The sequence below is a fragment of the Mastigoproctus giganteus genome, chromosome 2 (assembly GCF_048544385.1).
Source record: "Mastigoproctus giganteus isolate SK-2022 chromosome 2, ASM4854438v1, whole genome shotgun sequence".
Lineage (NCBI taxonomy): Eukaryota > Metazoa > Arthropoda > Arachnida > Uropygi > Thelyphonidae > Mastigoproctus > Mastigoproctus giganteus.
This window is the reverse complement of record NC_143576.1, coordinates 155,256,214-155,268,701: the sequence shown is the minus strand read 5'-3', so window position 1 is coordinate 155,268,701 and position 12,488 is coordinate 155,256,214. Positions and strand designations below refer to the sequence as shown.

Here is a 12,488-nt window from a genome sequence, read left to right as displayed (position 1 = left end):
AAGCGTCTTTGTGTCAAAAAGGCAAAATCAATCAACGAATATTGAAAAATAAAAAAAAGACCATTTAGGAGGATCGTTATCATATCCTGCCCTGACAAATCTAAGTTCTGGATGGATTTCACTCCATGGAAGCCATGGTCAATTTGCGCCTCTTAGAGGGGTGGTTAGTTCGGCATTGAATGGCGCTTTTTTTCATGATCAAAGACTTAAATGGCCTGGTCAAGGTAAAACCAGAAGGAGCGCATTCAGTCAGTGTTATTCATTGTCTATCAAATAGACTTGATAGTCAGAAATTGAGGTTGACCAACCACTCTCATAAGATGTCCGCTGACTAGAAGCCCAGAATGGATAAAAGAAGGTGGACAAAATAATGGAAACGCCTATGATAATAGTTATGACTATACACTAATATGTTGTTCGGCCATCCTTTGCCTTTAAAACAGCTTGTATTCTACGCGGAATAGATTCAAAAAAATCTTTAACTGACTTAAGGAGAATAGTGGACCATTCTTCATGAAAGAACGTTACAAGCTTCTTGAGCGATGAAGGTGGAGGATATCTGCTTCTCACTCTTCTCTCCAAATATGCTCACAGTGACTCAATAACGTTAAAGTCTGGTGATTGTGCAGGCCATTGGAGATGCTTAGCCTCGGCTTCATGCTCTTCAAACCAATAGTGGACATATCTGTGTACTGGAGCATTGTCATCGTGAAACATGGAACCGTTTGTGGTAAACAATGTTTGCACCTTGAGATGAACCTGGTCACTCAGAATATAAGATGATCAATGGCCGTAAATCACTCTTTCAGGATGATAAAAGGACCTAAAGAATACCAAGATATTGCTGCACAAATCACTGTTGATTCTCCTCCACCATCATCCTGACTATGTTGTGGCAGAGTCAGGATGATGCCCTTCCTTTAACATTCACCAAACGTAAATTCCCCTGATGTTGGAAAAAGTGTGAACGATGATTCCTCTGAAAATATAAATGTGTTCAATCATTAGATGTCCAGTTTTTGTGCTCCTTCCATCACTACATCCAATTTCTATCATTAACATATGTAACGAGTGTATTGGCAAAGCGGCTCTGCCATAAATTTCAGCTTTATGAAGTTCTCGCCAAACTTTTTCTAGAAATCGGATTTCTGAGACTCGCATTAAGTTGTCAGTTTTATTTATTTTATTTTATTTTATTATTATTTTTTTTTTCTTGAGACAATATTTTTATATTTTTGGGCTACAATCCTTTTCAGTTTCTTCAGTCTTTTCAGCCAGCTTTGATTTTCGGCCATAATTCATCCTATCAGATTTTGTTTTTCCATACTTGGTGAATGCGAACGTCACTTTCAATACAGTTGCTCTGAATACATTAAACAAATCAGCAGTTTGTCATCAATGTCCCTGTTAAACGTGCACCAACAATCTGGCCTCTTTGGAATTCACACAAGTTGGTCATTTCTTCATGTACCTTCTTATATCACCTCTAAATAAACATCGCCTTTTATCGTCTTTCCCCCACTCTTCTGCATGCAAGAAACAAAAAGAACCATCACTGCGTGTTCATAAATACATCATACAGCCATTACAAAAACAACTACTTTCATATTTGGTGTTTCCACTATTTTGTCCACCTCTGTACATATTTATGGCGGAACGCAGCTTGAACCCCCATTGGTGCTTAAATCCATACCTGCACACCATCACGACGACACTGCTTCTACTAAGATAAGTAAATGGAAGAGTGTTCTGTATAAACACCGACACGACCACTAGGACAGAAGAGCTTAAAATTAAAAATCATTTGGACAATGAATGCAATCGTTAACCGCATTCAGCAATCATGCAGATTTGAATAACAGTCCACCCAAGCTCGTGTGCTTCTGCATTGTTCTGCTTGACCACTTAGCCTTATAAATACAAGTATACGGAATTTAAAATTGGACACAAACATTTTCAGACTTTAACAAAAAGTGGCTGATGTTCGTTTCTTCCCCTGATCATTCCTAATAGAAATATAGCTGAAGTACAATTTCAGTGATGGACAGAAGATTAACTCAACGCAGACAGGTTGGTAAATGAACGAAATTTTTAAATAATTTTGAATGGGAGAAAAAAGAAAGAAAAAAAAAACTAATTTTCTCGTATTTTCAAATAAATAAAAGATAATAATGACAGCTATTTTGTATAATTAATTCACAAATCCGGTACGTTATTTCCATTATTATTGCCGAAGGGTGGTCGCATTGTTATTAGCCCCCTTATATACTGCACGTAGTGAGAATGACTTGTTTTTTTCTTAATTCGGCACACACACTAGGGGTCTGTAAAAAATCCTACGTAATTAGGGTGAGAATATACCACAAACAGGCAAGAAGACAGCAGCACTGACATGATAAATCGGACACCTATTCAACCCAACCCCCCTCACCCAGCTTCCCGAAATAAAGAAACAAAGGCGTCTTAACAGATGGCAGCTTCGCAGGGCCCTTTCCGTCGCTGCATTCCATGCCGGAGTTAACTAAAGAAAGTGCAATTTACTAAAGCTCCCCCTAGTGACAACGGCATCACTTGCCAGAAATGACAACCCAACTTAGGCCCGAACAATAGACGCTATCGTTACTACTGAGATGGAGAGATGGCCCGGGGCATGAATTCAGGGATCAGTAATGATATCCGACTAGCCGAAAATGGCGCTTCAAAGGTACCGCCGCAGGAGGGAAGCTCGGGTCCGTAACACGAGGCGAAAGCGTGACCAGGTACTGGATGCCGGTGTATAATTAAAAGGAAGAGGTGCGAATTATTGCAGGTCTCCGGCAGGCTGGTAGGTGCAGTGTTGCCCACCAGCCAAGAGCACGAGCTATTGCAAGACACTAGCGGACCGGTCTGGGTACGGAATTAAATCTGGGAGAGGTAGATGTTTGAAAAGTTGATACCTTGATGCACGTGCTCACTCATTCCTTCCCCCCCCCCTCTTCCTTACTTCCTCTCGATCCCCACCCGTCTGGTCACATTCTCCTCTTCTCCTTAAGGCTTTGGACTCTGCGCGTTTCAACTTAATACATCCTCACAGAAAAGAGGTACCCCGACTATCAGCGGAGTATTTCGGCAACGGCCCCCTTAACCCTAACCCCCGCCGTATCGGAACAGGGCAACAGGTGTAGTGGAAGAGAAAGACTTCATTACACCAGCTGCCAGCAAAGATCTGTACTCGCAGGGGTGGGTAGGTAGTTTTGGCCCACGGAGCAGACGATAAAGGCGGCCTCTGACAGCTCACTACGTGGGGTGGAAGTTAACAGCGTAAGGTTAATGAAGACAGTGTTTAAAAGACGGGAGAATGAAAGAGAGGGTCGATGAAGATCACCCAGAGCGTCTTGAGGGGGTGAGAGAAAAATGGTGAGGGTGGAAGAAGAAATTAACCTTGCCGAAGTAGAAATTTGGGCCGAAAGCGGCATTCTGAAACTGGAAATATATTTGCGCCTTTCTCGTAATTTGAGGTCAAGTGGTCTGGATCCTGATTAATCGGAGCCAACTGTCAGAACATCAAGGAAACCCGAGACATCTTCACTATACGCTAATGAAAACGTCTGTTTAGGAAGGCGTTTTTTTTTTTTTTTCATTCCATTTGTGTTAATCTGCGATGTAAATTACCCTGCCTAAGTCTCTTTCCCTAACAGCTAGTTATTGCAATGTGGTTCTTTGGTTTTTGAGAGAAACAAAATGGAACAGAGGCCAATACCAAAACACCCAAATAAAAAAAATAAAAGTTCGTGAGGAAAGAAACGAAAGGAAATCGGATATTGAAAACGAGCTTAAACGTAAAACCCACGAAGGAGAGTTTGTGACTCGGAAAAGCCTAGAACCGTTGCAGTGAGAAGAACACAGAATCTTCTATTGGTATGTTGGGCTTAATAAGGAATGTTACATAAGCGATGCTGAAAGAGTCGCCCACACAATGCCTTGAAAACATTCAGGTTTCGAGATGGTGCGAGCAGTTCCAAAATTCAAGCGCTACTCCATACATGGAACGGCGCGTGAATGCAAGTATAATTAGCCATCCCTTCATCAAAGTTGATTGCCGAAAGAGCGACATAATATTAATTACTTCAGAGCGCGGCTTTCAACCGGTAGATCGCAGCTCTTGTGAAAAGGGGAGTTGTTGGAACGGATTCAGTGTGTCACTAGAAAAATCATGTCTGCCAAATAAAGCTTTACACGGAAAGCTCAGATATATTTAAACGAGACTAAAACGGTCCCATTTCATAAAGTAGTGGGCTAATTGCGCTTTTTCAGAGTGTTTATTTAACTGCAATCAACCACAGACTCACAATTTCAAAATACACATTACTTTAAGTATGAAAATGTTGTAGAAAATGTGGATAATCAACTACTCGATATACAGCAGTGGAGTAAAAATTCAACCCAATTTCAGTTTAGGGTTGAAATGGAATTCATTTATAAATACTGCGCAGTAATAAATATATTAGCCTCTAATAAATATATCCTCCTCCCACTTCCAAAACTAAAAAAGGATGAACGATATTTCTGTAGCGAAATTCAAGGAGAATGAGGAAGTTTTTTTCTGTGTGGATGGAACTAGTTATGACAGGGATGATTTCCGTTTTCTGACTTCAATAGTTAAGCCTATATTTAAAAAGGATTCTTATGCTGATCTTCCTAATTATAGATTAATATCAGCTAACTTAATATTTAATAAAAACAAACATATTGTACGCATCTGAAATATCAGCAATTATCTTAACAAGTTTCTCCATTTAATCCTAACTTATTTTCGTATCAAAAGGGTAAAATATTCAACTGGTACCTGAATAATGAACACCTTGATTAATTTACTTTTACTAACAAAAGTTTAGTGAAATGGAATCAGGGTATAAGATTTTGGAATTGATATATTGCTGTTTAAATAATAAAAAAAATTCTATATTTTTAAATACGCAATATTATAGGCAGGTACATAATGTATGTAATGTTCAACTTGGTCTGACAACTAGTTGGAATATCCTTTTGTCCATTTAGCCATATTTTGTCCAAAAGCCTTTTGTTTATTTATAATACTAAGACTACACACGATGTAATAAAAAAGTAGGCATAGGAATGATGCTATCAATCCATGATTCTGAGTCCAGAAGGCGAAGTTATCATTCAACTTAGGCCAATGACATTCGGGTCCAATTCGATTGACGGAAATCCTCCTTCATTAAGAAACACATTAGTGGAAATAAATTTTGTAGGAATGGCCGTCTTTGATATTAAAAAGGAAACAACAGAAGAGAAAACAGATGAACACCTAAAAAAAAAAATTCTTGAAGAAGAAATACAAAGTGAACCGACAAAGAATTTAAGAAACAGTAAGAATATACACAGCACACAAAGATACTTCTTTGTCTGTCGGTCTCTCTCAATCTCTCAGACAACGTGGGTGTGTGGTCTTATGTTTTCTGGGTGATGTCCTTGTTTTTAGTGCAAATGCGTTTACCCAGTACTTTATTTAACTGACTTTTGTCGGTATCATTGTTAAACCGGTAAATGACCTTTCTTGAGTAGGTGTAACTTCCACGATCTTTATAAGCTTACCTCTTGCATGAAAATTGGGTCAGTGATCTTTCATGGGCTACGGAATATGCAGTAAAGTTAGAATTTAATTATGAAATTTGATTCAGAGACAACTACTGAGGTCTCAACGCCTGATAATCCAAACCAAAAAGTGGCTGTAATAGGGTGGAGATTTCTCAAATACTTGTTTTCCTCAATGATAACAATATTACCATAAAGAAAGATTACCATAACGCCGTGTGGAAAGCGTATTACTCGACATTTACTGTTGATTCATAAATTTCCTGCAAGCATATAACAAGTTGAAGAGATACCATGTCATTAAGAAATCAGTGTGGCAAGAGTTGAAGAAACACAACCGAGCCGTTAACTCTCCACCCCCACTAAACAACCATCTACCCAAGTTAGAGAAATTTTCAGCCGGCCTCAGATGACCCGATTCCTGTGGGAATCCTAACTGATCCCCCCTAATTACAGTAGATTGAAAAGCAACAACAGTTTTAAAAAAAAAGCTCATACAGTATTTACAAAAAAAAAATCTATTTACATTGTACTGAATCACGTTTCGCAGGTTTTAATGAACATAACAGCCTATATTGTACACCTTATAAATCACCTATTGTTATCAAGAGTAAGTTGTTACGTAAGACAGACAAACGGATTTAAATTCTTTAAGACTATTTCATAACCACTTTTTTCGCATTGCTTTGGTTTTCTCTCTGTAACGTCCTGTTAAAAAAAGTTCAGTGTTTGTTTCGGCTGTTTAAATACGTGTATTTAAAAGGAACACCTATTTTTATTCAAAATACTAAATCCATTACCGTTAGCCAGCATCCCACGAGAGTAAAATTTCTTATCTTTGATTCATGAGTTTCTTTCAATCAGAATTGTGGGTCATGATCTCATTTCGAGTCCGTCGATGATGTGAGGAATATTAATGGGCCTTTTTCACAACATGGCTGAGTTAGTTGGTCTCAGGCGAGGGTAACGAGGTTTTTTCTCCCGGAATCTCTGGTTTTCGTCCAGCAATCAGAAAATCGACCACAGAACACACGCAATTTACAGACATATATACAGGGAGCAATATGGTCGAGGCTCCTAAAACCGTATTACAACATTTTCAGCCAAAGGGGGGATGAAAACTCAAACGTGTATGAAAGTGCTGTATCCATAATCCCATAATTCATAACTAATAATTTAACTCAATAATTCATAACCTCACAATTTCCTTATTTTCACTAGTTTAAGTGAACGGCCATCTACTTCTTTATGAACCCAAACAAAAAAGATACTATTTCCACCATTTTTATTTCTGTCAAGAAAAAATATAAATAAAAAGTTTAAAAAAAAAGAAAGAAGCGCAGCAAAAAAGGAGAGAATGCTCGAATTTTCAGAGATGTGAAATTGTTCAATTCTCTAAACTGCTTTATAGCAGCCTGTAATCCAATCTGAAATATAAATGAAGAATGTATGACCCATGATCGTGATCACAGCAGAATACTGTTCACTGATAAATTGCATTCATACAACTCTCTAGTGTGTGTGTGTGTTAGAAGCTACTAGCAAACAAATTAACTTGAAGTGGAAACGTTAACATTTTACCGGAAGAGCGGGGTTAAGTAGTTCAGGAAATTGCAGCTGTACATGGCAAAGGTTATTAATTTCTTTTAACAGTGGAAGCCCTTATCTTCGACCAAACAACTTCTTAAAGAACAGGCTGTTGTTGTTTCGAATTAGCGATACAGCGGTTCAAGCTATTAGACGTTGGAGTTCCTTTCTATAAATTGCGCGTATTCTAGAAAACCGATTTGCTGTCTCCAGGGTTATAGAAAATCTGGGGAAATGGTAGAAAAGTTCCTTCCCTTGCCTGAGCCGGCTAACTCAATCTCGCATGAGAAAACTTCTAATTTCCTTATACCATTGGCGAGATCCGAACTGGAAGTTCAAATTCCATTATATGTGTCGCTGACAAGTTAATCTGTGGTATAAATGTGTGGTTTTCCATCATGCAGAAAAACTGGCCGTGATATACACCCAATCCATAGAGATTATAGCATCTTATTACTTTAGCTTCCTTGGTACTTACCAGAAAACAGCCCAGTCCTACGCTCAGTGATTTATAAAGAACACTGGTGGAAGATCTCATAATTAGTTGCATCATCTGAAACTGAAATTTCTTCTGACCTTCAAAAACATCTCTCATAATGAGTATAACCCACTGAATTTTCGTAATAAGCAAAGTTCTTATACAACGTGAAAATCATTAAGAGATTTTCCATCAGAGACTTGAATCATTCAAGAGTCATTATAGGAGTGGAGATGGTTTTTTTTTTGGTTGAAGATAAATTCGGAGAAATTGTATTAACACGGTTGGTAAATTAATATGTTATAATATTTAAATAGTCCAGCGATTCAGTGGCGCCCAGTCTTGAATTCCATTTTAAAAAGAATTTTGTGCTTGTCCCATCATTATTCACAGTGGGTATCAAAACAATTAGCGCACATTTCATCCAAGGTACATCACGGTGCTTTATAAAGCCCTCAAGGTTTTTGAAATATTCCAAACATTCTTTTATGCCATACAAAAGAAAGCTTTAAAAGATGGTATAAATCTAAGATCTGTAGCATGTATGCATGAAATTTAAAACGTGAAATTAATCTTTAAATGATAAATACGAGATAAATCTTTTTAATAATCTCAAATAATAGTGACAAACGTATTTCCCCTATAATAAACAGCACACTTATCACCTGATCTCACGTGTCCATGTCCTGTATTGAATGCATGCTATAAGTCAAATAACAAACTGCCGCATTAAAAACTTAAAGAGAAAAAAAGAACTCTTCTTGAGCTTCTTTTACCGTCCTCTAAGAAACTTATTCTTTAATTATTTCTATAAAAAAACAAGCACACCTAAAATATTTAAATTATAAATATCAATGACAGCTACCGCTTCTATACTGCTGCAGAACGAAAAAAGAAATTTAAAAAAATAAAAAAACATTACTCTTTCGTCTCAAGGAGACCTTGCGAAGTACTCGATACTAGACACGGTTTTCAGCAATGCTCTTTGTTGCCTTGGTTACAGTCAGAACTCCCTCCCTCTATTTCTATACGCGAGTGGCTGGAAATAACAGATGTTATGCAAGAATTAATATCTGGCTGAATAATTTTCCATCCCAAACATAACAGTGATATTCTCCCAGTAGATTATTTATGTTGTGTGTAATTAGGCTGGTAAAAGGAGAGGTGCTTCCCACGAACACTACCCTCGTGTAATCCCTTTAATTTTATTACCGTCCGTGTTCGGTTGTGGGCGAAACTTTAGGGTCCAAATACGTCGGCAGAACATGTTCAATTAAACAGATGACTCTCAGTTATTTATGGGCACTAATTTAATTTCCCGATAAATCCTGTGGCAAGATGATGGGAGATCGCTCTCCTAAACGGCCCGGTTCCGGTTTGAAATTGGCGAGAATGCGGCTTTTAGGTGTGTGTGTGAACGTTTAATTATAATAAGAGTGGTCGGGCACAGGTGAGATGCATGAGGAAGAGGGAAAAAGAGTTATCAATGATACGAAAACTGTTATTTACGACTCCGCCTCACTTGCTTTAACGAGAAACTGATTTACGTTAGGGAGGGAGGGAGAGCGGTGGGGGAGGTTTCGGGGAGGCACTTCTCCAGATAATCGCTTCTTGTATCGAACTGGTTAGTAAGTCTCTGCAATGCCCATCAAGTGTCCTCCAAGATCCGCGCATAAAAAAGTATTGTGCGAATCGCCTTAGCGTGCTGATCTATTCTGGCAACCCCCCTTTCAATTGTGAATATGCTTTGAGTTATTTATGTAGGACAGAGAATATATTTCTGGCTTAAACTAGGATATCCAAAGTGCTAAAAATTTCAAGTAGAATTTCCCGTTTCACGATTAGCAAAATTAAGTACGATTTAAAACCCACCCATCAACACGTGCTATAGTATTCGTACTCCTTTTATCTACCGAGCGTTTTTAGTTGAGATTTGAAGCCCAGACAGTTTTCTCGCTCTAATTGCACTTAACAGTCCTAAACAGCTTGTAAGAAACGTTTCCAATACTCGGGAATCTTCTTCAGTGAAGATGCCCGAGTATTTCTCTTTCATAGAGACCTATGTAAGGTTTTTCACATGGGAAGTGAAAATATTTTAGTCTTATTTAAAAGTTGTATTTGACGTTAATAAAGGTATAAAAGATAAAGTACCAAATAAATTGCACAAGTTTCGAAAAATATAAATTTAACTAAAGAAACCACCCTCTCAAAGACAAAGCCTTTCGAAAGGTTTGACTACTTCTTTATTTGTGGAGTTACCAATCTCGAATTTAGGCTTAATGTTATATCTGTTTGCTCGCTCTAATCCATGACAAGATGAATCCAAATGGCCCAAAGTATCCTATTGCATCTTGTATGTTGGCGATCTACATCCAGATGTCACCGAAGCAATGTTCAAAAAGTTTTCGACTGTTGGTCCTGCTCTTTCAATACGCGTTTGTAGGGACTTGATTACAAGGCTTTCTCTTGGTAATGCATATCTTAATTTTCAGCAGCTAACGGATGCAGAACGAGCATTAGATACCATGAATTTTGATCTCATCAAGGGACGATCCATTCGAATTATGTGGTCACAGAGGGATCCATCTCTTAGAAAATCTGAGATTGGAAACGTTTTTATAAGAAAAAAAAATTACATAAAAGCATTGATAATAAAGCCATGTATGATACTTTCTCTCCATTTGGAAACATATTGGCATGTACGATAGCAACAGATAAAAGCAATTCAAAGGGCTACGGGTTTGTACAGTTTGAAACAGAAGACGCAGTAAATAATGCAATTGCTAAAGTTAACGGAATGTTGCTCAATGGAAGGGAAGTTTATGTATTTTTGGTGATGATCTAGATGACGAAAAACTCAAATGTTCGAAAAATATGTAAAAATTACAAGTGCAAAGGTTATGACAAATAAGATTGCAAAGTCGAAAGGCTTTGAGTTTTGAGGAACCAGAAAGTGCAGAAAAGGCAGCTGATGAGTTGAATGGGAAAGAACTTAATGGAAAAATGCTGTATGTGGGAAAAGCTCAGAAGTTAGAGCGACAGGCAGAATTGAAGTGAAGATTTGAACAGCTGAAACTGGAACGGATGAATTGTTATCAGGGTGACAATTCATCCGTTCGTTTTCAAGGCAACTTGTATGTGAAAAATCTGGATGAAGAAAGGGTTGTGACGCAATGAACTTTTTGTACCAATTTCCCTTAATACAAACATCATTCGTTGAGACTGTGAGATAGATTAAAAATTTTTGTTTGACACCATGGTAGTTTCGTCCATATCCGCTAAGTCTGCATGCCTTGAAAACGAACAAAAAATTATTGAGTAGCGTACATGAAAACTTCTCTTTTCGGTAGCTGGGAGCCCTTCAAGGGCAATTTTTTTTTTTTTTTTTTTATTTTGCCTGCTCTGTAACTCTACACCCTAAAGGGAAAAAAATAAAACACTTTTCAAACAAGCCACGAGGAGAAGTATGTTTGGTTTCTTTTTTCTGGAATAAGATCTCCACGTCCAGATTTTTTTTTTTTTTTTTTTTTTCATTCCCGACATGCATACCATAAGCGTGTCTTCGCAGATAGTGGGCTTTTTAATAGGAATTGCACCACATAAATAATTTATATCCTGCTAGAGAATAACCTATTAAAATGCTTTTTAATTTCTCATTGAATCATTTGAGATAATTAATATGGAATTTGAATTATTGAATTGCTAGTTCTGAGTTTGAGTTTCTGTAGGTCGTAATTTTCCGGAAATACAGTAAAAACAAAAAATTAATATAAAAAATAAAATAAAAATGAAAAAGGCGGTGAAATTAATTCATTACATCTATGTAATGTATAAATATACAAGGAACAAAAATAAAATGGTTGCTATTGTTTACCACTATGTGGTAAACCATAGCAACCACATATATGTGGTGGGTTCTTACCATATGTGGTAAGAACTCACCATTATTTAAACCAACTTGCAAAAAACATAGACGCTTTGTAAAATGAATTATCTTTGAAACACATTAGTCATTGAGGCTTGTCATGGACATTGCTTCAGGTATGAGAGTCAGAGCATGCTATCTGGGAGTCCAAAACACTGATATAAGTGATATTTAAGTCCAACTTTATTAGTCAAGCTGACAGAATTTCGGTGCGATCATTCTGCGACAACCAAATCCTCTGCTTGCACCTTCACGATAGTGGCACATTAGCAACTCTGAATATATATATTCAGATCCACCACATATATACACCAACACTTTGCTGATTAAAGGTTTTAAGTGATGAAAAGCCATATTTGGTCTCCAGAGAAAAGCTCCGGAAACTCATCTCTTCAACCATGCAATATGAGTGATGTCTTTTGAGGTTATGATGAGCATAGTGGTGAGAACTTACATTTCTATGTTACAGCTACTAAACCATTTTTATGGGCTGGCCGCTAGATAGTCTACCGGAATTAACCCAATGGTAACTTTCTATTGAGGCATCCTGATCAGCTACCAAGTGGTGACCGAAGGAAGTTCGAGTAATGTGTATGCAGGTGGTATTTTCGAAGCCCCGTTATGTCAAAGAACTGAATATATTCCTGCAATTTCTTTTAACAATTTTAAGGCTTTTTATCGCGTTTCTAAGCCTTTTTCTAAACAGGCTTATATCTTATGGATTGCCAACTGTTTTCGACATTTGGGTATTCAATTTTCTCCCTAACTGCTCACGAAGAGTGTGCGGTCAGAGGGGAAAGGGATTGAAGATAGAGAGCCAGCTACAAACTTCTCCACTCTTGCGGAAAAGTTGGCTCTCATGATAGTTACACTACACTACATTCTACCTTCCACTTTGAGTAA

General features: G+C 37.6%; 1 protein-coding gene and 1 pseudogene across 1 annotated transcript in view; one reads left to right on the top strand and one right to left on the bottom strand.

The window, feature by feature from the left end:
- The window catches only part of LOC150089677 (transcription factor LBX1-like), a 143,474-nt gene that overhangs the window by 68,666 nt on the left and 62,320 nt on the right, over window positions 1-12,488 (bottom strand). The window lies entirely within an intron of this gene.
- LOC150089678 (polyadenylate-binding protein 1 pseudogene) lies at window positions 9,948-10,837 on the top strand (annotated as a pseudogene).